General features: G+C 34.3%; 1 protein-coding gene and 1 pseudogene across 1 annotated transcript in view; one reads left to right on the top strand and one right to left on the bottom strand.

Annotated features, from left to right (window-relative positions):
- LOC140159274 (metabotropic glutamate receptor 8-like) overlaps window positions 1-27,037 on the bottom strand; it is a 182,525-nt gene that overhangs the window by 71,912 nt on the left and 83,576 nt on the right. The window lies entirely within an intron of this gene.
- On the top strand, window positions 20,469-22,102 carry LOC140158401 (uncharacterized; annotated as a pseudogene).

The raw sequence follows: 27,037 nt of genomic DNA, 5'->3' as shown, positions 1-27,037 counted from the left end.
ACCAATCTCAAACGATCACAAAATGGTCAGACGTAGCAATCAGCGCTAGGAAATTTCCCCAATTTGTTTGCAGCCGTTGTTACTATATACGTCGTCTATTATTCCAAAAGATATCAGTCTTGAAAATTGCGACGCATTATTCTCTTCTTGGCATTCCGGGCTGTTATTTGACTTCGATATCAAGAAAGACAATTTTAACTTACGAGTATGCTCTCAAAATAATACGATAACGCTCGGATGAAAGTGTTTGGAGTAGGTAGGTATCAATTTGGCGGTATGGTTTTTTTTTCTGAAACTAAGACTTAACTAAGACTTGAAGCTGTAATGTCGGGTTATGTAACCTTTGAGCAGCAGTAGAGAACCGACTACTGCAATTGTTATGTTTAACATAACAAGTTTATCTTCTGTGCATACGTGCCCAAGAGCATGTCATATATGTCCGGCATATATATATATGAGTAACCAAGAAGTATTGTAAATATTTTCTGAGTAACATTGTAGGAATGTGCAACGCAATAGTAACAATTGAACTGGTGGGTTGAGTATTCAAATACTCGCATAATGGCAATTTGCAAAAAACGCATATGTTTAGGAAACTACTACCGTCACTAAAGAACAAGCTTCCGTGGAACGCCAAAACATGTTCTAAATCTTTATTAACTTACATTTCTGCCGGAACTCTGGGCCGGAACTATCCACCATTAGAGTAAATGAGGAATGATTTGGTGCAGTGCGCCCATGAGCAAAGAAACCATTACTTCCAATCATGTCTCTGACTTATACCGCTAAAGATCATGTTCATGTACTACCATTGGGACTGCCAAATAAATATAACTAAATAAATTTAACACCAGTACATTTGTCACGCATATGTATGAGATATGTCACGCCTTTTTTGTAAGCTTTAACCCAATTGAATTGTTGATTAAACAACCCCAGGGGACTTTTTCATTTTAATATTCATACTTTTGAACTGCGCATTTTCAAACCATATCAGGCGAGAGACCATGAAAGTATAAAGTATAAGTTTAAAGCATTAAAATACAGATTTGTTCAAGGTAGGTTCTTAAAGCAATTGCGTGCTTGTTAAATGAGGTATTAAAAGGTTTCCAATAGACTTCAGTGGTAATATGTAATTTTGATTCACTTTATATTTCTACGTTTCCGATACAGGTTGTTGTTAAAATGATGTGTAATTCCTTTGAAAGGTAGGATTTCGATTTAGTATGAACCACAGTAAAAAAGAAAGAAACAGAAATAAGAATAAAAAACAAACAACCATACAAAATACTAAAACCGACATCAATTGCGTACTTCGCCGGGCCAGGGCTACAGAGAGGACACATTCAACCAAAGTAACCCTGGTGAATCAGGGTTAATGGCAATGTTACGCTTGTTCCTTTATTGAAGAAATAAATTGTACGAATGAATGGATTGTCAAACAGAATATAATTGTGGATTATGTAAATTCGGTATTGTTAAAGCATCTCGTCTGTATTCGAGCTACCCACATAGAACGGAAACCAACATCCAGTCGAGGCAAATCTACAGCAACGAATAACATCAAAATGTTTTATGATGCTTCTATATGCTACATGTGCTGACTATTTTTTTTTTCAATCTTTTAGAGGAATAAGAATTCTTCGTCCGTTAGCTAAAAATAACAAATTGGTTGAGGAATTATTATTTAATCAGGTGGGTAAAGAACCTAAAACGCAAACACGTTAAATACGTCTAGAAATTCGGTGATCGTTTAATAAAACTTATTTTGAAGTGGAAACAAATAAATTATTTTGCAGTGGAGACCAAAATGAAAGTCATGTGCTTTAAACTAAGAAAAAGTGAGCCTTTATTTTGTTTAGTACGAAATGCCATTTGGAATCAATATTTTTACAGCGTATTTAATGATGGAATTTGAACCACTAACTAATGTGTTGACAGCCATTTACTAACGAAAACCCAGATTTAGGGAAATTAAGGCATCCAAGGTTTATACACTTATTCCACATCTTTAGCGCTAAATTCACCCGTGGCAAATTTCAGTGAAATGAGGCTAACCATATTGAGGTTCATTACGGTTATATTCAACATAGCTGTTAACTTTGGTGCTTTTACCAGAGTGATATTACTGAAGTTGGTGCGTTTACCAGATTGATATTACTGAAGTTGACAGTTTATGAAGTTTCGCAGGATCGATGCCGAATTTGACACCGGCGCGTATAAGGAATACGATGGGTATGCTTTACATTCAGGAACCGACATGTTTGCAGGGCGGCCTGTTTGTTTTTTGCATGCTAAAATTCAAAATTCAGAAATATGAGCTACGGATATGTGGGAGCAACATCAGTAATAAGAAATAAGAAAATATGCAAACAAGAGAACAGCTTAATCTAAAATACACGCAGAAGTACGATTCGATAAGATATTTAAATTAAGCAAGTGTTTAATTTGAGGCATTTAAATGTAGTGTTCTAATTTTAGTGCTAGCAATCCTTCATGTAGGGTTTTATTATTGTAGATTGTGGTTCATTGTGGTTGTTCTATGTGTGCAAAAACTACAAATGTATGTACAGTATTCTGTGACGCCATTATAGTTACACCCTATTGAACATACAAGTCTTGACCTGATCTTAGTTTTAGTAACAATCCACTTTTATAAGTTTTAAGGCCGCTGTGCACTCTTTGACAAGTAAAAGTTCCATAAAATATATTTTATTCACCCAAGACATATAAAAGTATACATAACGTAAAAGGCAAGACAATAGGGAATCTAAATAGAATACAGATTTGGTGTAAGAAAACAACATTATTGAGAAAATCACATAAAAGTGATTTTTGGCTACTTTATAATACTCTTTTACAAAATTGTTGTTCTTAATCTTTAGATGAAAAAGACATTGACATTAAATTTGTTCAAAAGCTAGATAAGATACTAGGTTATAATCACGGAAAATATAACACGGCTATTAGTTGTAGAAACTGAGATATGAAGGTGGAGGTAGAACATTTTGAATGACCCTCGTATATTAATAATGTATTTACTTTTAGACTGCTCTTTTAGGTTATCTCTCCGGTATCTCATGTGTTCAAACAATGTGAACCTTTGCAGAGATGTTGAACAATCAATATTTGCACCAATTTAACTAATGTTGTCGTTAATTTAGATATTGTATTGCTATATGTGACCGTCCAGGTCGCAACGCTTGTTTTCTTCCGTGTTTAGAAAATAAATATCATAAGCTTTACAATGATATATCATTTGACTTCAAACGATATCCATAAGCGGAGTTATAACTTGTTAAACTTTGCTCCTTCAGTAAAAAGAGTACATTATTTTGGCACTACATTATTTCTTTTTTCCACATTGCTGGTATTAAATATCAAATGGTAATATTTGGATCAACGGTCGATGCTGCTTCGATGCTTGTTGTTAATGAACTAACAACTAGTTAATCAGAATTAATGCTAAATTTATACTTTTTAATATCCATACAGGCAAAGATTTATATGTTATCACAGTTAATAATGGTTAATTACCTGATTTCATAAATAATAAGGATCGACCAAGCATCGATGGTCAATTGGAAGTTCGAACTAATTTGTTTCTATTGCCCATTGCTCATTGTTGGAATGCTAAAGCGTGTAAAAATACTAATGTATGATATGAAAAGATGTTGCAAACTCGTCAGAAAACAAGAAGGTCGTATTAAATTGAATCGACTTATTCGCCATTCATTGAACATACCCACCATAAGCACTTAGGAGAAGATGTGTGACTATGCATGCTAAGAGATTAATGGGCATTCAGCAAAACAACCTCAATGAAAGCACATGAATTATTTCAACCAATTGGCATGATAAACCAGCAAGGAAATGGATCTGATTGTATTATGTACATAATGCTTTGATTGCATTGGATATAATGATTAGATATAAATAAGATGAAACTTAAAAAATATTTGACATGTTTGTTTGTTTCCTGCCTAAAAGTAGGTAATCAAGCTTAATTAACTGATATATCTGTACGCTAAATCTTCTTTATTGGTTATAAATCTTATATACTGGCTTAACCTCTTTCGAAAATTCGAGCTCGAAACATGTTGCAAAAACATTACTGGCGATAGGGTTAAATCCCATAAATCATTGACAACATTCCAATTAAGTTCCAACTTATATTACCGACTCTAAATAGAGTGGTGCGATAGATAAGCGGGTACCGTCTATACAAGAGCTGTAGTCTCGGTGTTCTCATCCGCTTGAAGTAATCGCTCTACATGTACAACCCATGGGACAAGCTGCGTCATTATACAAGGCTCTGAAAACCTTGACTATTAGCTACACCCCGAATGCACGTCACACAATAGCGAATACTTAAAGCATCTGATTGTTATGATAAAGGTATGTTGTAGATGCACGGCATGCTTTCACACAGTATCAATATCACCACGTTACCAATTATACTCATCCTCTGACCTACATTAACCATAGCTGTTAAGTGTTTCCTTTATAAGCACGATAATAAGTAGACATTCTGTCATTGGTGGAAGGGATACTACACGGTTGACATTTGTGGTTGAATTAGAGCTAGCAAATGCGTGAAATTGGAAATATCCTAAACAATGCCACTTTAAGACAACTCTTTCTTTTTGTTTATTTATATTTTGCATAGACTAAACAAAACACGTCAACTGTTGTTTTATTTGGTTTTGTAAATTTTGTATTTCTCATTGCAATACATAATTGCTGATAGATAACTTTTAACATTTGTAACGTTTTCAGTAATATTAGTTCATTTTGATCAGGTGATATTAAACAAGAGGGGTATAACTAGAATTCGCTTGCGATAGCTGTGTCATGTAATTACAATGTAATGGTAAATTTGGGTTGTTATGCTTGCGCAAGTTCGATATGCAACTCAGCTCATCGTTTTATCAATCTAATTTCCTGATTTGAAAACAATATTAGGAAAAATAGCTTGTTTAAATTTATAAATAAAACCTGGAAGACATTCATCAAATCAAAAAACGTTAATGGTAACCGGATAAGATAATTGGTTCACTTTAATCTATACTTGATACAACTTGATTTGAAAGAGGAGGCATTGTGAGATTGCACAAAAATTGCGCCCTCAATTTTGTTCAAGGTCCAGTTTTTGCCATGTATGTAAATGTGTGTCTATTATGCTAATCGGTATCTGGAAATTCAGCGCATTCATGCTTTTGTTATTCAGTTCAGGATCCTGAACTATATTCAACAACACAGCTCAATTGCAAAGTGTCTCTTATTCTCACTCAATGCAGTTATTTGTCTCTGCAATTTAAAAAAGTGTAATTAGAGAATAAACGATGGAATTTTTTGTTTTACTGTCCTCTACCGTGTGACAGACGACAGGCATGTCCAATATTTTGAGTAGTGGATGCCTGTTTACAAATTCTTGTTTACAGAATTCAGTTGCGCGTACTGCGTGGCGTTTTCGCACTACGGTTACAACGCGTTACTTTCTCGCAGTTATTGCGCACCTCGACCAGATGTGTTGCGTAACGACGCGGACCATATCCTCTAGCGTGTGATAGACGATATGCAGGAACTAATAAATTCAGCGTTTACAAGCTAAACTACAGCAACTGACTAAGAATAAAGGTTCGTTCATACTACCACCGCATTTGCGATGCGTTGCTTTGCGATGCCGATATATCGACTACTTTTGCCGCAACTCAACGCAACTCGTCGCATTTCCAAGTTAAAATGTATTTAACTTCATTGCGATATCGCAATGCAGTAGTTTGCAGTACGATGCAGTGCGGAAAAGCAACGCATCGCAAATGCGGTGGAAGTATGAACGGACCTTAACTTGATAAAGGACAAACTATATAATGTCCTTTACTTGTGTGCTAGTAGTGTGCGTGATATTACAAGTTTATGCGGACTGAACGATGTTTTATCCGATTATCTCAGAAAGCTAGGCACTTTTGCCATTGATAAATGTATAAATGCGTACTGCGTATCTGCGTATGGTGAACTATCATGGTGCTCAATAGGAGTTTGCAAGTATGTATTTTAACTATTTGTATGTTTGCTTCTTTGCTTGCCTAATGGGATAAAACGTCCCTCAAACTAAATCCAACTCTAATTGCACAAGATAGATTACTGCCTGTAGGATTATGATCGTATCATCACACATCAGTAGACGCAATATAGCAATACTAGTAGCGATATCAACCTTGTGTCACTCAAACAATAATTACCCTCAGTCGCTGCAGGTTTTTTAGTTACACCATCTCCAGCACAGCAATGAAATATATTTTGCATGAATAAGTTGACAAGATTTCGAATTGCTTCGAGGTTTTCAATGACGTATTAAGAGAGTAAGTAACATCCTTCAACCGAATGCTATGTTTCCACGTACACACTTTCTGTTTTGGTGTATTTTGGGGGGGGGGGGTTGTTTTATGTGTGTATGTATTTTGCGAGTGTATTAATATTTATTTTAGACATGGGTGTGGGCTATGTGTGAAAGGAAATTATAAAATAAATATAAATGGGAATATTTCTGGAATATGCCGGAACTGGAAGAAGTACATTATAGTCGTACATACATAGTATCTGCAAGTAGTATATAAACACAGAGTATATGTCTTGACATGCAAATACCCTCTTAATGGTTGTGATTTAAAAACATTATGTTAAAATAATGGTTATAAAAGGTGATATTTATCTTTGGTGTTGAGCAATGTCAATATATCATTCTCTAAACTAACCCACCAATCCATCACTGCTCCACCCAACCATATTTCCAATCAGTTTCATCAACAAAAATGTCAACAATGTTGTTAAAGTGTTTGCATTTAGACGGCTCCTTTACTCTCACGTATCTTATTGTATTCATCCTATGCATAGAGTTAAAACGGTAAATATTTGTAGCAATCAACCCAATTTTGTTGTTAATTTAGATTTGAACATATATTTGCATTGTTAGACATAAATGCTGAATGACACATTTACACTAAATAGTTTCATAGTTCCCAATAAACCGATTGGATCTTCAGTAAGGGACGCACTAATAGATATTATGGGTGGCTAGGGAGTTAGGGTTTCGCTGCCTTTGAGAGCAATTTTTTTTCGCCGCCTTCGCCTTCGGCGGCGAAGTTGTTTTTTGTTTTTAACAATTTTAATACATACCTTTATAGAGTTGGATAGGGTTTTTGCTACACATCAGTGAGGCAAATTTCTTTCTTTTTTATCTCACTAGTGGGCATGTTTTTTTGTTCAAAAAACTCCCTAGCCCTCCCCCGATAATATATAATGGTGCGTCCCTAACATTAATTTTGTTTCGAATAGATTGATATTTAAGATGATTGTTAACTGGAATGGCGCTTGTGGTAATCTTCTAATATAACAGTAATGACATATCTGGGTTAACATGTTATGGGGATTTAAGTACCTTGTTGATGTTTAATTTAATTTCCTGATTTCAATTTAAAATGAATCTTGTGAAAAATTAAAAAAGTTAAAAGTGAATGAAATAAGAAATCGTATCGAAAAGCCAGAATTGTTGTCACGCCAACACCCGATTACATAAATGGTTCACGTAGCCATTCCAGTATCTTTAAAAGTGATAAGTAGAATGACAGAAACGACTTGTAACCAATCTCAAACGATCACAAAATGGTCAGACGTAGCAATCAGCGCTAGGAAATGTCCCCAATTTGTTTGCAGCCGTTGTTACTAAATACGTCGTCTATTATTTCAAAAGATATCAGTCTTGAAAATTGCGACGCATTATTCTCATCTTGGTATTTCTTAACTTCCGGGCTGTTTTGTAATTTTAACTTACGAGTATGCTCTCAAAATAATACGATAACGCTCGGAAGAAAGTGTTTGGAGTAGGTAGGTATCAATTTGGCGGTATGATTTTTTTTCTGAAACTAAGACTTAACTAAGACTTGAAGCTGTAATGTCGGGTTATGTAACCTTTGAGCAGCAGTAGAGAACCGACTACTGCATTTGTTATGTTTAACATAACAAGTTTAACCTCTGTGCATGCGTGCTCAAGAGCATGTCATATATGCCCGGCATGTTATGAGTAACCAACAAGTATTGTAAAGATTTTCTGAGTAACATTGTGGGAATGTGCAACGAAATAGTAACAATTGAACTGATGGGTTGAATATTTCAAATACTCGCATCTTGGCAATTTGCAAAAAAAACGCATATGTTTAGGAAACTACTACCGTCACTAAAGAACAAGCTTCCGTGGAACGCCAAAACATGTTCTAAATCTTTATTAGCTTACATTTCTGCCGGAACTCTGGGCCGGAACTATCCACCATTAGAGTAAATGAGGAATGATTTGGTGCAGTGCGCCCATGAGCAAATAAACCATTACTTCCAATCATTTCTCTGACTTAAACCGCTAAAGATCATGTTCATGTACTACCCTTGGGACTGCTAAATAAATATAACTAAATAAATTAACACCAGTACATTTGTCACGCATATGTATGTATGAGATATGCCACGCCTTTTTGGCAAGCTTGAACCCAATTGAATTGTTGGTTAAACAATCCCAGGGGACTTTTACATTATAATATTCAAACTATTGAATTGCGCATTTTCAAACCATATCAGGCGAGAGACCATGAAAGTATAAAGTATAAGTTGAAAGCATTAAAATACAGATTTGTTCAAGGTATGTTCTTAAAGCAATTGAGTGCTTGTTAAATGAGGTATTAAAAGGTTTCCAATTGACTTCAGTGGAAATATGCAATTTTGATTCACTTTATATCTACGTTTCTGATACGGGTTGTTGTTAAAATGATGCGTAATTCCTTTGAAAGGTAGGATTTCGATTCAGTATGAACCACAGTAAAAAACAGAAACAAGAATAAAAAACAAACAACTATACAAAATACTAAAACCGACATCCATTGCGTACTTCGCCGGGCCAGGGCTATAGAGAGGACACATTCAACCAAAGTAACCCTGGTGGATCAGGGTTAATGGTAATGTTACGCTTGTTTCTTTATTGAAGAAATACATTGTACGATTGAATGGATTGTCAAACAGAACAGAATTGTGGATTATGTAAAATCGGTATTGTTAAAACATCTCGTCTGTATTTGAGCTACCCACATAGAACGGAACCAACAACCAGTCAAGGCAAATCTGTAGCAAAGAACAACATCAAAATGTTTTACGATGCCTCCATTATGCTAGATGTGCTGACTATTTTTTTTCAATCTTTTAGAGGAATAAGAATTCTTCGTCCGTTAGCTAAAAATAACAAAACAATTGGTTGACGAAGTATTATTTAATCAGGTGGGTAAAGAACCTAAAACGCAAACACGTTAAATACGTCTAGAAATTCGGTGATCGTTTAATAAAACTTATTTTGAAGTAGAAATAAATAAATTATTTTGCAGTGGGAGACCAAAACTAAAGTCATGTGCTTTAAACTAAGAAAAAGTGAGCCTTCATTTTGTTTAGTACTAAATGCCATTTGGAATCAATATTTTTACAGCGAATTTAATGATAAAATTTGAACCACTAACTAACGTGTTGACAGTCATTTATTAAAGAAAACCCAGGTTTAGGGAAATTAAGGCATCCAAGATAGGTTCACTTATTCCACATTTTTAGCGCTAAAATCACCCGTGGCAAATTTCAGTGAAATGAGGCTAACTATATTGAGCTTCATTACGGTTATGTTCAACATAGCTGATAACTTTGGTGCTTTTACCAGGGTGATATTACTGAAGTTGGTGCTTTTACCAGATTGATATTACTGAAGTTGACAGTTTATGAAGTTTTGCAGGATCGATGCCGAATTTGACACCGGCGTGTATTAGGAATACGATGGGTATGCTTTACACTCAGGAACTGACATGTTTGCAGGGCGGCCTGTTTGTTTTTTGCATGCTAAAATTCAAAATTCAGAAATAGGAGCTACGGATATGTGTGAACAACATCAGTAATAAGAAAGAAGAAGATATACAAACAAGAGAACAGCTTAATCTAAAATACACGTAGAAGTAAGATTCGATATTCAAATTAAGATAGCGATTTTGTTTAATTTGAGGCATATAAATATAGTCTTCTAGTTTTAAGGCCGCTGTGCACTCTTTGACAAGTAAAAGTTCCATTACTTATTAATTATTCACGCAAGACATATTCAAGTATACATACAGTAAAAGACAAGACAGTAAGGAATCTAAATAGAATACAGATTTGGTATAAAAAAAACAAAAGAAAAACAAAAATCACATAAAAGTGATTTTTGGCTACTTTATAATACTCTTTTCAAAATTGTTCTTCTAAATCTTGAGATAAAAAAAAGATATTGACACCAAATCTATTCCAAAGCTAGATAAGATACTAGGTTATAACCATGGAAAATATAAAACGGCTCTTAGTTGCAGAAACTGAGATATGAGGGTGAAGGTAGAACATTTTGAATGACCCTCGTATATTAATAAAGTATTTACTTTTTTTAGGTTATCTCTCCGATATTTCATGTTTCAAACAATGTCAACCTTTACAGGGATGTTGAACAATCAATATTTGCACCAATTTTTAACTAATGTTGTCGTTAATTTATATATATATAATATTGTGTTGTAATACGTGGCGACGTCGTATATTTGAATTACTTATTGTTCATTGTTGGAATGCAAAAAGGAGAAAAATAGTCATATATGATATGAAAAGATGTTGCAAACTCGTCAGAAAACAAGATGGACGTATTTCATTGAATCGAATTATTCGCCATTCATTCAACATACCCACCATCAGCACTTAGGAGAAGGTGTGTGACTATGCATGCTAAGAGATTAATGGGCATTCAGCAAAACAACGTCAATGAAAGCACATGAATTATTTCACACAATTGGCATGATAAACCAGCAAGGAAATGGATCTGATTGTATTATGTACATAATGCTTTGATTGCATTGGATATAATGATTAGATATAAATAAGATGAAACTTACAAAATATTTGACATGTTTGTTTGTTTCCTGCCTAAAAGCAGGTAATCAAGCTTAATTAACTGCTATATCTGTACGCTAAATCTTCTTTATTGGTTATAAATCTTATATACTGGCTTAACCTCGTTCGAATATTCGAGCTCGAAACATGTTGCAAAAACATTACTGGCGATAGGGTTAAATCCCATAAATCATTGACAACATTCCAATTAAGGTCCAACTTGTATTACCGACTCTAAATAGAGTAGTGCGATAGATTAGCGGGTACCGTCTATACTAGACCTGTAGTCTCGGATGTTCTCATCCGCTTGAAGTAATCGCTCTACATGCACAGCCCATGGGACAAGCTGAGTCATTATACAAGGCTCTGAAAACCTTGACTATTAGCTACACCCGGAATGCAATATACCTCACACAATAGCGAATACTTAAAGCATCTGATTGTTATGATAAAGGCATGTTGTAGATGCACGACATGCTTTCTCACAGTATCAATATCACCACGTTACCAATTATACTCATCCTCTGAAAAAAATACTAAAACCGACATTAATTGCTTACTTCGCCGGGCCAGGGCTACAGAGAGGACACATTCAACCAAAGTAACCCTGGTGAATCAGGGTAAATGGTAATGTTATGCTTGTTCCTTTATTGAAGAAATAAATTGTACGATTGAATGGGTTGTCAAACAGAACAGAATTGTGGATTATGTAAAATCGGTATTGTTAAAACATCTCGTCTGTATTTGAGCTACCCACATAGAAGGGATCCAAACCACCCAGCAAACATAAAACGTTTTCGACGTCATTCGCAAAAGGTTATAAAAGGTTGTCAGAAAACGTTTAAATGTCGGGTTATATAAAGGGTATATTAAGAGTATAAAACGTTTTCATAACCTTAAAAACATTAATTGATAATCTACTGCTCAGCAAACAAAAATTGTTTTGCAGAAAATGTTTAAATGTCGGGTTATATAAATGGTATAAAAACGTTTTAATAACATTCCAAAAACATTCTTGAAAACTTGATACAAAACATTCTAAACAGAATGTTATTTTGGGGTTGAAAACATATTTTGCGAAAAATGTTTGCCCAAAATATTTTCAATAACGTTTTAAAAACGTTTTCATGACCTTTATACAACCCGACATTTAAATGTTATGTAACGGTAGAGATTTTTAGGGTGATTTTCTTTTTGTTCAACTTCTGGATTCAGGGGCTTACTCGGGCGATAATAAATGTCCAATACCGTTACACAAAATAAATAGACACACAGATGGAAACTTGAAGATATACGATGTTAAGCTCCGGCTTTAATATATGATGATAGAACCAATGAAGATTGATGCAATAATAATATGATGATGATTGAATTGATATTGACAAGTTGGCAGCTAAGATGGAAGATTTGATGTTTATCAGTTGGTGGCTAAGATGGAAGTGAGGTAAAATTATCTAAGACAAGTTCATATGGGGAAAACACTTGAAAACCAACTTAAGGACCATCTCTGTAACAGCATAAATAATAACCTTAACTAAGCATTTACTTGATGACAGATCTTAACAATACATAACCTGCTAAAGAGATAAAACTTTCTCATGAATTATTCATAAGTAGATGACCTACAATCTCAAGCTAAAAGATAAGTTAATTGGATAAGTGGCAATAAATTCCACCACAATTAACTTATTGGGATAACAATACAACACTCATAAAAGGAATCAATTGCTAAAGTGCTCTTAAAACTTCTAACAAAGGAAGGCAATAAACAATGAAGACATAAATATTTGAAATACTCATAAACTTGATAATCAAAGGATGCCTACATTTTCATACTCAATGAGGTGAATGACCTATTCAAATTAAAGATAAACCATGATCTATTAAAAACAGTTTTAAAGACAATGATGATTAAGATGGAAAATAACCTAACTTGATGATGATCGATTAATTACACAACAGATAGAAATATAATTTGATGTGAAACCAAAAACCTACATTGATTAAGAATGATACAATCAAAATAAACAAAATAATAAACATGGTAAATAATGATTATTACCTTAATCCCTAACATTTCAAAACACACCCTTATTATTAAGACCATTCTGGTACCCGTTACATTCACCCCTGCTGCAGAGAAAATGACGTCCGCGGCATTTTACATGAAATTTGGAAGATGATAATTTGAATGTTACAAATTTCAACAAAAACATAATAATCAAATACATGTACATGCTTAAGTGATGTAACTATCTCTTTTCAATTTAAAGTGCATTATGACCTGCTAATTTGGTGTGAAATCCAAAAGGTACACTTTGCTGTAATACCATAGTAATACCAAACAATACAAAAGAATCAATAACCACACTTCAACTTTTATGACTTTCATGACCACATCCAAATCTGACCTAGAAATCAAAAGAGACTTTTCATGATAAACCAATTAACACTTTGGAAGAAACAAAACTTCACAATGTAATGAATGCAATGCCTCATTTTAAATAAAGCATGATAAACAAGACTAATTTGGAAGAAAATAAAGGCCTACATCACTGTAGAATACATTTTTGAGATTCTACTTTTAATTTAGTCATGTGAAAATGACACAGATCAAAAATAAACAAGTGAATAACTTTGCATGAATACGAATACGGTGGAAAACAAACAAGTTATAAGATGACAAGATAATTATGAACTTAATGAACTTAATGAACTTAAGATGGAGGATACATAATTAACAAATCATTAATATTCCTGACAATGAAATCAAGAACAAAATATAACACATGATTGGTGGTTCTACAATAACTCTTCATGTAGATGACAAATCAATAAAATCAATATCATGATGATGAATGAGACATGATATCATAAAATAATTTAACATTGGTGAGCAGCTATTTGGAAAAATGTGATGACATGTTGCGCAAATTAAGATCATCTTTTCCTGTGATCTTCATGCCAAAAACATAATTAATAAAATATAGGTTTAATTTATAAAACCTACACTACTCAAACAAAATAGTGAACCAAATAAACAATCCTAGCAAACCATAATCTTCATGATATGATTATTGAACACAATAATAGAACACAATGTTAAGGTTCATAACTTAGCTTAGGTCATATCAAATGACATGTTTAAAGAAAAATAAATTATGAGATAAATTGGTTGGCAAATTACTCAAGATGGTATCATGATGGAAATGAAAAAATACCTTTGTTTAAATAACTGATGCCAAACACAAATATTCAGATGATTTGATGATAATTTTGGATTGACAATTGCATGCAAATTGGATCAAATTTGGTAATGATCTAAAATATGCCAAAACACAAAATACCACAACAATAGGTTTAGTTTGAAAACCTGTTCAAATCAATTAATAAAACATCAGTTTGCATAATGAAAATCTATAAACATGTAAAACAACAGGAGAATATCAAAAACTCTGTTTTTAAGAGAAATTGGATATGAGCAGTTATTATGCTACACTCTACTCAACTCCTTTTGGCCTACATAAAATATGGAGTGAAATAAAATAATGACGTAAACAATGGCTTCAAACTCAAAGCAATAACATGATTAATAAAATGCCATGACATACTCAGATTTTTTATGAGCAAAACAACAGAATCGCAAAAGAGGAACGCAACTCTTAATTTGAAAGAGGAACTAAGTTTGAATAAGTGCACGTCTTCAAACTTACTCATTGCGAAACTATATAAACATGATTAACACTTCTAAAATAATGATTTAAGAATTTACGTTGTACACACAGAAGACAACAAACTTAATCATGATCATAAAATGAAGCATTAAGAACCATTATCTGAAAAACATAATATAATAAAGTTACTCAGGGGTGACAGCTATACTTTCAACTCTGCTGCGAGGAAATGGCGTCCTCGACATTTATGTACGTGTATAATTATGACACTTTAAAATATGATGAAAATATTGTTTGATGTGGATTTTAGCAACATTCAGTTCAGAGTCACTACATGAATCAGATTTAGATGGTTCAGATGATGGATCTTCATGAGGTAATTCTTTAGAAATAGTATCAACTTCATGTATGGAAGCACTATCATCAGATGGTGGCAAGTCATCATGAACAGGTGATGGATCTTCAGCAGGAATGTCAACTAAGGGAACAATATCATCAGCTGGCGGCAAGTTATCAGGTACAGAGTTTTCAGACATAACATCACTAGTATCACACGGAAAGTCGTCTGAGTTATACTCAAACATATCATCATGAATATCAGCATGATCGGGTTCAGAGTCATATTCACTATGTTCACATTCAGGCTCAATTGCATGACTTTCATCAGTTGGATCAGTTTGCGTATGAGAAGCAACACAAGCAGGTTGATGCTGTACATTATGATTGAAACATGGTCTGTCCATGGCATAGCTACTTCCAAGAACACATATGCCTCCAGGGCCGGTGACGTGAATGGCTTCAGGAGTTCTTCCAGGAATGAGCACAACGTCGAATACAACCGCCTCACCATCGCCTACACTTGATTGAACCTTTGCAGGATTGTTCTTAGTAATACCACGCCAATGTACAAATACATCTTCTTTGGTGTCATCGCGGGTGATGAAGCCATATCCATTCTTAACATTGAACCATTTAACATGTCCTGATATCTGATGGGCGAGATATGTTGGTCCTGTATATGATGGAGATGAACGCTGTCTAGAGTGATGGAGATGACGAAGATAGTTCATTTCAGCTTCCAAGGCTTCCAGCCGTGAGATAATACCAGAGATCATGATGCTTCCAAGGGTCGTGGGTGCCCTGATCCAATTTGTTGAAGATAGTTATCGCCAAGCTTAGCCCCACGTTGAAGACGCCAATGTAACAGTAGAGATTTTTAGGGTGATTTTCTTTTTGTTCAACTTCTGGATTCAGGGGCTTACTCGGGCGATAATAAATGTCCAATACCGTTACACAAAATAAATAGACACACAGATGGAAACTTGAAGATATACGATGTTAAGCTCCGGCTTTAATATATGATGATAGAACCAATGAAGATTGATGCAATAATAATATGATGATGATTGAATTGATATTGACAAGTTGGCAGCTAAGATGGAAGATTTGATGTTTATCAGTTGGTGGCTAAGATGGAAGTGAGGTAAAATTATCTAAGACAAGTTCATATGGGGAAAACACTTGAAAACCAACTTAAGGACCATCTCTGTAACAGCATAAATAATAACCTTAACTAAGCATTTACTTGATGACAGATCTTAACAATACATAACCTGCTAAAGAGATAAAACTTTCTCATGAATTATTCATAAGTAGATGACCTACAATCTCAAGCTAAAAGATAAGTTAATTGGATAAGTGGAAAATAAATTCCACCACACTTAACTTATTGGGATAACAATACAACACTCATAAAAGGAATCAATTGCTAAAGTGCTCTTAAAACTTCTAACAAAGGAAGGCAATAAACAATGAAGACATAAATATTTGAAATACTCATAAACTTGATAATCAAAGGATGCCTACATTTTCATACTCAATGAGGTGAATGACCTATTCAAATTAAAGATAAACCATGATCTATTAAAAACAGTTTTAAAGACAATGATGATTAAGATGGAAAATAACCTAACTTGATGATGATCGATTAATTACACAACAGATAGAAATATAATTTGATGTGAAACCAAAAACCTACATTGATTAAGAATGATACAATCAAAATAAACAAAATAATAAACATGGTAAATAATGATTATTACCTTAATCCCTAACATTTCAAAACACACCCTTATTATTAAGACCATTCTGGTACCCGTTACAGTTATTAAAAGGTTTTGAAAAACACATTTTAAGATCATTTCTGTGTTTGCTGGGTTCAAATATTTTAACATAATGTTATTTAAGTATTGACACAATATTTGACAAAAATGTTTGCAAAAATAGTTTACAATAACATTTTTTGAAAACATTTAAAAATATAGTTGTAATGTGTTTTCATACAAAACGTTTTGAAACGTTATCATGACCTTTATATAACCCGACATTTTAATGTTATTAAAACGTTTTTACCTAAACCAAAAGCCAAAATATAACTTATTTAAAACGTTTTTGTGTTTGCTGGGCAGTCGAGGCAAATATGCAGCGATGAACAACATCAAAATGTTTTATGATACCTCCATATATATATTTGCGCTGACTATTTTTGTTCAATCTTTTAGAGGAATAAGAATTCTTCGTCCCTAAAACAATAAGGAATTATTATTTAATCAGGTGGGTAAAGAATCTAAAACACAAACACGTTAAATACGTCTAGAAATTCGGTGATCGTTTAATAAAACTTATTTTGAAGTGGATTTCGGGAAATTAAGGCATCCAAGATAGGTTTATACACTTATTCCACATTTTTATCTCTAAATTCACCCGTGGCAAATTTCAGTGAAATGAGGCTAACCATATTGAGGTTCATTACGGTTATATTCGACATAGCTGCTAACTTTGGTGCTTTTACCAGAGTGATGTTACTGAAGTTTGTGTTTTTACCAGATTGATATTACTGAAGTTGACAGTTTATGAAGTTTCGCAGGATCGATGCCGAATTTGACACCGGCGTGTATTAGGAATACGATGGGTATGCTTTACATTCAGGAACCGACATGTTTGCAGGGCGGCCTGTTTGTTTTTTGCACGCTAAAATTCACAAATCAGAAATAGGAGCTACGGATATGTGTGAACAACACCAGTAATAAGAAATAAGAACATATGTAAACAAGAGAACAGTTTAATCTAAAATACACGTAGAAGTAAGATTCGATATTCAAATTAAACAAGCGATTTTGATTAATTTGAGGCATATAAATGTATTCTTCTAGTTTTAGTAGCAATCCCTCATGTAGGGTTTAATTATTGTAAATTGTGGTTCATTGTGGTTGTCCTTGTTGTGTGCAAAAACTACAAATGTATGTACAGTATTCTGTGACGCCATTATAGGTAAATTATATTGAACATACAAGTATTGTTTAATTGTTCACGCATATAGAAGTATACATTTTTAAAAGACAAGGCAGTAAAAAAATCTGAATGGAATACAGATTTGGTGTAAAAAACCCAACAATTATTACATTTGGTACATCGGAAAATTTTTTTAATTCTTTTAGTGTTTTACTTTTATCCCTATATTTTGAGATATTAACCATAAAAGGAAACAAACAACTTTTAAATTTCACACACGCCAATCGGCACAAAATCAGAAATAGACCAAAAATGACTATGTTGGAGCTGGACTCCTATATTTTATGACATGCTCTGTATGTGTATTTTTGATGTATTTTAGCTAGTAAATAAATAAAAAATAAATAAAAAATAATATGCCTAACTATAGAATATGTATTGTTATCGTGTACCTAAGTCGTCATTTTACCAAGAAAATCCTTGAAATAATGGCCACTGAAATTAAAAGTGGTCAATGTTGCACTTTGTTCAAATCTCACAAGAAAATGTGACAACTCTCGGTTCTTACCTCACATTACGTGAACATCGAGTAATTCAACACCCTTGAGTAGTTTGACTGAAATCCATTCATAACTTGATATTTAATTCGAAGGAAAGAACTTTCAGGGAGGTAAATAAGTTAAATTTTCGTCTAGGTGGACAGCTCCATTGAAGTGCTACCTCCTTGTTTTGTTTTAATACAGACAATTTCTGTATAAATGTCTTTTGGACATTTTAAAGAAAAGCATAAAATTTGATTACAGCTCTTACATCTCTTATCTGCCCTTGTCGTTTCTTTGCAAAAAGGCAAGGGATTTTGTTGGAGTGAAACATTTGCGATATATTGCTGAGCATCTGAAGTGACCGAGGGGTATCTTATGGACACATCAAATTGGTCTACTAATATGTCTTCCTTGTAGATATATGTACATAATTTCTCCATTTCCGCGGCGTTGAATCCTGATATCATTTTTAATTTGCTTAAATAGGTAAAAAGCTAGATAAGGTACTAGGTTATTATCATGGAAAATATAAAAAGGCTACTAGTAATAGTTGCAGAACCTGAGATATGAGGGTGGCGGTAGAGCATTTTGAATGACCCTCGTATATTAATAACGTATTTACTTTTAGACTGCTCTTTTAGGTTATCTCTCCGGTATCTCACATGTTCAAACAATGTCAACCTTTGCAGGGATGTTGAACAATCAATATTTGCACCAATTTAACTAATGTTGTCGTTAATTTAGATATTGTGTTGTAATATGTGCTGACGTCGTATATTTGAATTGCTCATTGTTGGAATGCTAAAACGTGCAAAAATAGTAATGTATGATATGAAAAGATGTTGCAAACTCGTCAGAAAACAAGATGGACGTATTTAATTGAATCGAATTATTTATTCAACATACCCACCATCACCACTTAGGAGAAGGTGTGTGACTATGCATGCTAAGAGACTGATGGGCATTCAGCAAAACAACGTTAATGAAAGCACATGAATTATTTCACACAATTGGCATGATAAACCAGCAAGGAAATGCATCTGATTGCATTATGTAGATAATGCTTTGATTGCATTGGACATGATATAATGATTAGATATAAATAAGATGAAACTTACAAAATATTTGACATGTTTGTTTATTTCCTGCCTAAAAGTAGGTAATCACACTCCCATAATGAAAACTTCGCGACATCTGCTCACGCACACCACTGCACGGCCTCTTAAGCATTGGTCAAACCCTCTCTGTTTTACTTCCATAGCTCATATCTTTGGATCTACTCATAGTATAAATCTGGGGCAAACACCATTGAAAAGGACCTTTTTTCATCAAGTCAATGAACTTCATATGATTTATGTAGCTGAACAAATTATCTGGTTTTTTTAACTTGAAAAGTTCATGTCTGACAACTTCCTAATGGAGTATTTCCCAATTGGCTTCAAAATATCTGGGTCGGACAGTTATCTTTATTTGGTTTATGAAAACGAAAGGTCGTAGAATTTTGGGGCAAAGTGCATTGATATGTCACTGAAATTCTCCAATTTATGATATAAACCTCATTCCTATCGAATAAGCAGAAGTATGGTTTTTTTAGTTTGAAAACTGTCTTCCAATCGGCCTTAGCCTCTGCGTTGAGCTAAAATCGGTGACGTCATCAGAATGGACTGTGTGTGGAACAACCCAGTATAGGGATGCTTACCATACACGTGGCGTGTACAAGATGTGCAGCTATTATATGTAGGCCTATATCACATAGGATGAGACTCAGGCTGCTTTGATTTTCACCTTAGTTTTCTGGGTAAGTCATGCAATTTAATGCATTAATTTAAAACCAATTTTACATAAACAAAGTATGCAGACAAATATTTATGCTTAGTAAAATTATCAGGCCAAAAGTTATTATTTTTGGAAATTGTAATGAAATTGCCTTTAATTGATCAATTTTACTTAAAAACTACATTTAGGCCTAGATATAATGCCTTTCAGGGCGTGTCATCAGGAGATGAGTGGGCCTAGTTTGAAACCGATCAAAGTTATCTTCCAAGATGACACTGGTGAAGAAGTAATGCTTTGTTTGGAGAACGAAGAGACTGCTAATGAAACCGGAAAATGTACGGATGATGATATCGATGAGCTCTTGTATATAGTTGATAATTTCAATATACCTGATAGGGGATATCACGGTATTGCTCGGTCAAAACGTGGGAAGATGCTCCCTAGATCAAATCAAGTAAAACAAAGACGAAAATTCTTAAATGAATCAATTGATATCATCGATAGCACGGATAACGAGTACCCAGGCGTTTACACTAGTTTGAACGAGTGTCTCAAAAGAAAATTATCAGAGCCTGAAAGAGCACACATAGTAGAAAATGGTACTGTAAAGATCAAATTAAGTGGTGATGGGACAAATATTACCTGTAAGCAAAGCTTTGTAAATGTGGCCTTTTGTATTATAGACGAAGCAAAATGTATGTCTGAACATGGAAATTATCTACTCGCTATCACTAAATGTCCTGAAAACAACAAATCACTCAAAAATAGCCTCCGTGAATTGATTAAAGAATTTGAAGAATTGTCAGAAATTGAAGTGAACGGACAATTCATCAAGGTTGAAAAATACCTTGGTGGAGATTTGAAATTTTGAATCAGATCATGGGGTCGGTGGCTTTGCTAGCAAATATTCATGCATATGGTGTCGATGTGAGAAGTCTGAAAGGTTTGACATGACCAAGAACTGGTCAGTAACAGACACAACACAGGGTGCAAGAACTCTTGAGGAGATATTTTCAAATTAAAAGAAAAAAGCTTCAGACAAAACAAAGTTCAATTGTGTTGAAGAGCCGTTATTCTCATCTGTACCGGTCTATAGAGTTATACCCGATACTCTTCATCTCTGTCTGAGAATAGGAGATCAACTTTTAAACCACCTTTTAGCATATATCCAAACCCAGGACAACGTTAATACAAAGGTAACTACAAATACAAAATTAGATAAGTGTGAAAACCACATGCGTTTTCATAATTTCATACGTGACACCGTTAAGATATATGACTGGAAGTTTTTATCAAAGATCAAAAATACAAAATCGCCCTTTCAGAGGCCCAGAACATCGTAAACTCCAACGCGTTATTGATTTAGATTATCTGATCCCCTCACACCCAAAATTAGAAAACTTAAAGAAATTATGGCACGACTTCCCTATTCTGCTCGATAAAATGGACCACACCCTTTCCGATGCGCAGATAAATGAGTTCGAAAAAGATGCGAAGGAATGGGTAACTCTTTATTATGAGACATATACTAGCACTGACATAACACCATATATGCACATTCTGGCATGTCATGTGCCCCAAATGATGAGACTTCATGGGAACATTTCTCACTTTTGTCAACAGGGTTTGGAAAAGTTAAATGACTTAGTGACAAAGTGGTATAAAAGATCAACTAACTTTGGACTTTACTCATCATTGCGGCAAATAATGGCCAAACAACACAGGCTGCATTCACTTGATGATAAAAAGATCAAACCAAAATGGCAAGTAACGTGCAGTAATTGCAACATGAAAGGACACAATAAAACAACATGCGGTCGCATGAATTTATAATCCCATGCTTGAAAACTAAAATTCTGCAATGAGACTCGGATTTTAAATCATCTGTTTTGTGATCATCATGCTTAAGTTTATGAGTTGTCCTCTATATCAGCATATAACTTGACAAAACTTATAATACTTGAAACCACTATGTGTGCCTAGTAAATGATATAGTGTGCTCTCTAGGCTATTTTTGATGAATGAATTTATAATCCCATGCTTGAAAACTAAAATTCTGCAATGAGACTCGGATTTTAAATCATCTGTTTTGTGATCATCATGCTTAAGTTTATGAGTTGTCCTCTATATCATAACTTGACAAAACTTATAATACTTGAAACAACTATGTGTGCCTCGTAAATGCTATAGTGTGCTCTCTAGGCTATTTTTAAATAATATGCAGGCCTATACTGCATGAGAGAAGTTTTGTACCTTTGTCTCAGATATAATAAGCATAAAGAAAAATACTTAAATTTGTAATTTTTGATGATTATTCTTTGTAACTGATTAATCATATTAATGGCAATTTTATGCCAGTACTATCCTTTTCATGTTTATCACGCTAAAGTGGATGGAAATGTAATTATAGATATTAAAATGTATTTGTAAACTTCAATGCTAGATAAACTTGCTCTATTTATATTGTGTGTGCATGGTGCATGTATGTTTACCACATCATCCATCCCTATACCGACAATGGAATGTGCCAAACTGAAAGTGCATAACCTTGTAGTCACAGAGTCAAGATAGCAGTGTCCCCACACATACCGCTGCACACGCATAGTATTTGTCCATTTTCTTGGTAAAGTTTTCATTATAATTAATTGATATATCTGTACGCTAAATCTTCTTTATTGGTTATAAATCTTATATACTGGCTTAACCTCGTTCGAATATTCGAACTCAAAACATGTTGCAAAAACATTACTGGCGATAGGGTTAAATCCCATAAATCATTGACAACATTCCAATTAATGTCCAACTTGTATTACAGACTCTAAATAGAGTAGTGCGATAGATTAGCGGGTACCGTCTATACTAGAGCTGTAGTCTCGGATGTTCTCATCCGCTTGAAGTAATCGCTCTACATGCACAGCCCATGGGACAAGCTGAGTCATTATACAAGGCTCTGAAAGCCTTGACTATTAGCTACACCCGGAATGCAATAGACGTCACACAATTGAGCGAAAATATATAAAGCATCTGATTGTTATGATAAAGGTATGTTGTAGATGCACGGCATGCTTTCACACAGTATCGATATCACCACGTTACCAATATTATACTCATCCTCTGACCTACATTAACCATAGCTGTTAAGTGTTTCCTTTATAAGCACGATAATAAGTAGACATTCTGTCATTGGTGGAAGAGATACTACACGGTTGACATTTGTGGTTGAATTTGAGCTATCAAATGCGTGAAATTGGAAATATCTTAAACAATGCCATTTTAAACAACTCTGTTTGATTATTTATAGTATGCACAGAATAACCAAAACATGTCAGTTATTGTCATTTAGTTTTATTAAACTTGTAAGTCTCATTTCTGATAGATAATTTCAACATTTGTAACGTTTTCAGTAATATTAGTTTAAACGGTTTTTTTTTTCAAGTGATATTAAAAAAAGAGACGTATAACTTGAATTTCTATTGCGATAGTCATCGTTTTGTCAATCTAATTTCCTGAGATTTGAAAACAATATTAGGAAAAACAGCTTGTTTAAATTTGAAAATAAAACCTAGAAAACATTCATCCAATCAACAATCAATGGTGCTAACTGGATAACATAAATGGTTCACGTTAATCTATACTTTTTACAGTTTGATTTGAAAGAGGAGGCATTTTGAGATTGCAAAAAAATTGCGTCCTCTGGACAACTTTGTTCAAGGTCCAGTTTTTGCCATTATACTATACTCGGTGTCTGAAAATTCAGCGCATTCATGATTTTGTGATTCAGTTCATGATCCTGAACTATATTCAACAACACAGTTCAATAGCAATGTGTCTCTTATTCTCACTCAGGGCAGTTGTTTGTCTCTGCAATTTAAATAAGTGTAATTAGAGAATAAACGATAGGAATTTTTGCTTTTATTGTCCTCTACCATGTGATAGACGACAGGCAGATCTAATATTTTGAGTAGTGGATGCCGGCGCTGTTTTACAAATTCCTGTATACAAATTCAGTTGCGCGCACTGCGTAGCTTGTTACACACTACGCTTACAACGCTACTTTCTCGCAGCTATTGCGCACCTCGACAAGCGTGATGCGTAACGACGCGGACCATAACCTGTACCGTGTGATAGACGACATGCAGGAACTAATAAAATTCAGAGCTTACAAGCTAAACTACAGCCACTGACTAAGAATAACTCCACAAAGGAAAAACTATATAATGCCCTTTACTTGTGTGCTAATAGTGTGCGTGATATTACAAGTTTATGCGGACTGAACAATGTTTTATCCGATTATCTCAGAAAGCTAGGCACTTTTGCCATTGATAAATGTATAAATGCGTACTGCGTATCTGCGTATGGCGAACTATCATGGTGCTCAGTAGGAGTTTACAAGTATGTATTTTAACTATTTGTATGTTTGCTTCTTTGCTTGCCTAATGGGATAAAACGTCCCTCAAACTAAATCCAACTGTAATTGCACAAGATAGATTACTGCCTGTAGGATTATGATCATATCATCACACACCAGTAGACCCAATATAGCAATACTCGTAGCGATATCGTCCTTGTGTCACTCAAACAATAATTACCCTCAGTCGCTGCAGGTTTTTTAGTTACACCATCTCCAGCACAGCAATGAAATATATTTTGCATGAATAAGTTGACAAGATTTCGATTGCTTCGAGGTTTTCAATGACGTATCAAGAGAGTAAGTAACATCCTTCAACCGAATGTTATGTTTGCACGTACACACTTTCTGTTTTGGTGTATTTTTTTTTTTGGGGGGTTGTTTTATGTGTGTATGTATTTTGCGAGTGTATTAATATTTATTTTAGACATGGGTGTGGGCTATGTGTGAAAGGAAATTATAAAATAAATATAAATGGGAATATTTTCTGGAACATGCCGGAACTGGAAGAAGTACATTGCCGTCGTACATACATAGTATCTGCAAGTAGTACATAAACACAGATTATATGTTTTGACATGCAAATACCCTCTTAATGCTTGTGATTTAAAAACATTGTGTTAAAATAATGGTTATAAAAGGTGATAGTTATCTTTGGTGTTGAGCAATGTCAATATATCATTCACTAAACTAACACACCTATCCATCACTGCTCCACCCAACCATATTTCCAATCAGTTTCATCAACAACAACAAAATCTTATTGTGTTCAAACAATATTCATCCTATGCAGAGAGTTAAAACGGTAAATATTTGTACCAATCAACTCAATTTTGTCGTTAATTTAGATATTGTTTTGTAATAGGTGGCGAACCCCTTACTGTTCATTGTTGGAATGCGCCGTGTTCAATGTGTACCCGGTTCGTTAGTCCGCAAAAGGGGTTCGATAGGTCCAAAGTGGGAGCGATTTGGCGCAGTGGTTGTTCCCTAGCGGTTGTTCCCTCGCCTTGCACCACTGAGTCCCGGGTTCAAGCCCCGGTCGTGCCCAAGATTTGTACGACACTTGGTTTATCCCGATCCATGCTCGGTCTCGCAGGTTTTTTTCCGGGATCTCAGATTTCCCACTGCTTTCAAAATCGGTGACTAGTTGTTTGGTTATCAAAAAACAACAACAACAAAAAAACAACAACTTTCTTCACTTGATTTTTGCAGAGTATATTTGTTTACTAAATATATTGTAAAAACCAGAATTTAAAAAACAAATTGAGGGCGTTCTCCTCAGCAAGTGGTATAATATGGTTTTAATTTTAACATATATTTACATTGTTAGACATAAATGCTGAATGACACATTTACATTGAATAGTGTCATAGTTCCCAATAAACCGGTTGGATCTTCAGTAAGGGACGCACTAATAGATATTATGGGTGGCTAGGGAGTTAGGGTCAGACAGAATTTTTTCGATGCCTTTGGGAGCAATATTTTTCGCCGCCTTCGCCTTTTTTTTATTTTATTAATTTTAATACATACCTTTATAGAGTATAGGGAATTTTTTACATATCAGTGAGGCAAATTTCATTTTTTTTCATCTCACTAGTGGGCAAAGTCTTATTTTTGTTTCTCACTAGTGGGCAAAAAACTCCCTAGCCCTCCCCCGATAATATATAATGGTGCGTCCCTAACATTAATTTTGTTTCGAATAGATTGATATTTAAGATGATTGTTAACTGGAATGGCGCTTGTGGTAATCTTCTAATATAACAGTAATGACATATCTGGGTTAACATGTTATGGGGATTTAAGTACCTTGTTGATGTTTAATTTAATTTCCTGATTTCAATTTAAAATGAATCTTGTGAAAAATTGAGAAAGTTAAAAGTGAATGAAATAAGAAATCTTATCGAAAAGCCAGAATTGTTGTCACGTCAACACCCGATTACATAAATGGTTCACGTAGCCATTCCAGTATCTTTAATAGTGATAAGTAGAATGACAGAAACGACTTGTAACCAATCTCAAACGATCACAAAATGGTCAGACATAGCAATCAGCGCTAGGAAATGTCCACAATTTGTTTGCAGCCGTTGTTACTAAATACGTCGTCTATTATTTCAAAAGATATCAGTCTTGAAAATTGCGACGCATTATTCTCATCTTGGTATTTCTTAACTTCCGGGCTGTTTTTTGACTTCGATATCAAGAAAGACAATTTTAACTTACGAGTATGCTCTCAAAATAATACGATAACGCTCGGAAGAAAGTGTTTGGAGTAGGTAGGTATCAATGTGGCGGTATGATTTTTTTTTCTGAAACTAAGACTTAACTAAGACTTGAAGCTGTAATGTCGGGTTATGTAACCT

This window comes from Amphiura filiformis, chromosome 8 (assembly GCF_039555335.1).
Source record: "Amphiura filiformis chromosome 8, Afil_fr2py, whole genome shotgun sequence".
Taxonomy (NCBI): domain Eukaryota; kingdom Metazoa; phylum Echinodermata; class Ophiuroidea; order Amphilepidida; family Amphiuridae; genus Amphiura; species Amphiura filiformis.
Note: the sequence above shows the minus strand (reverse complement) of the source record. Positions and strands in the feature narration are given on the sequence as shown.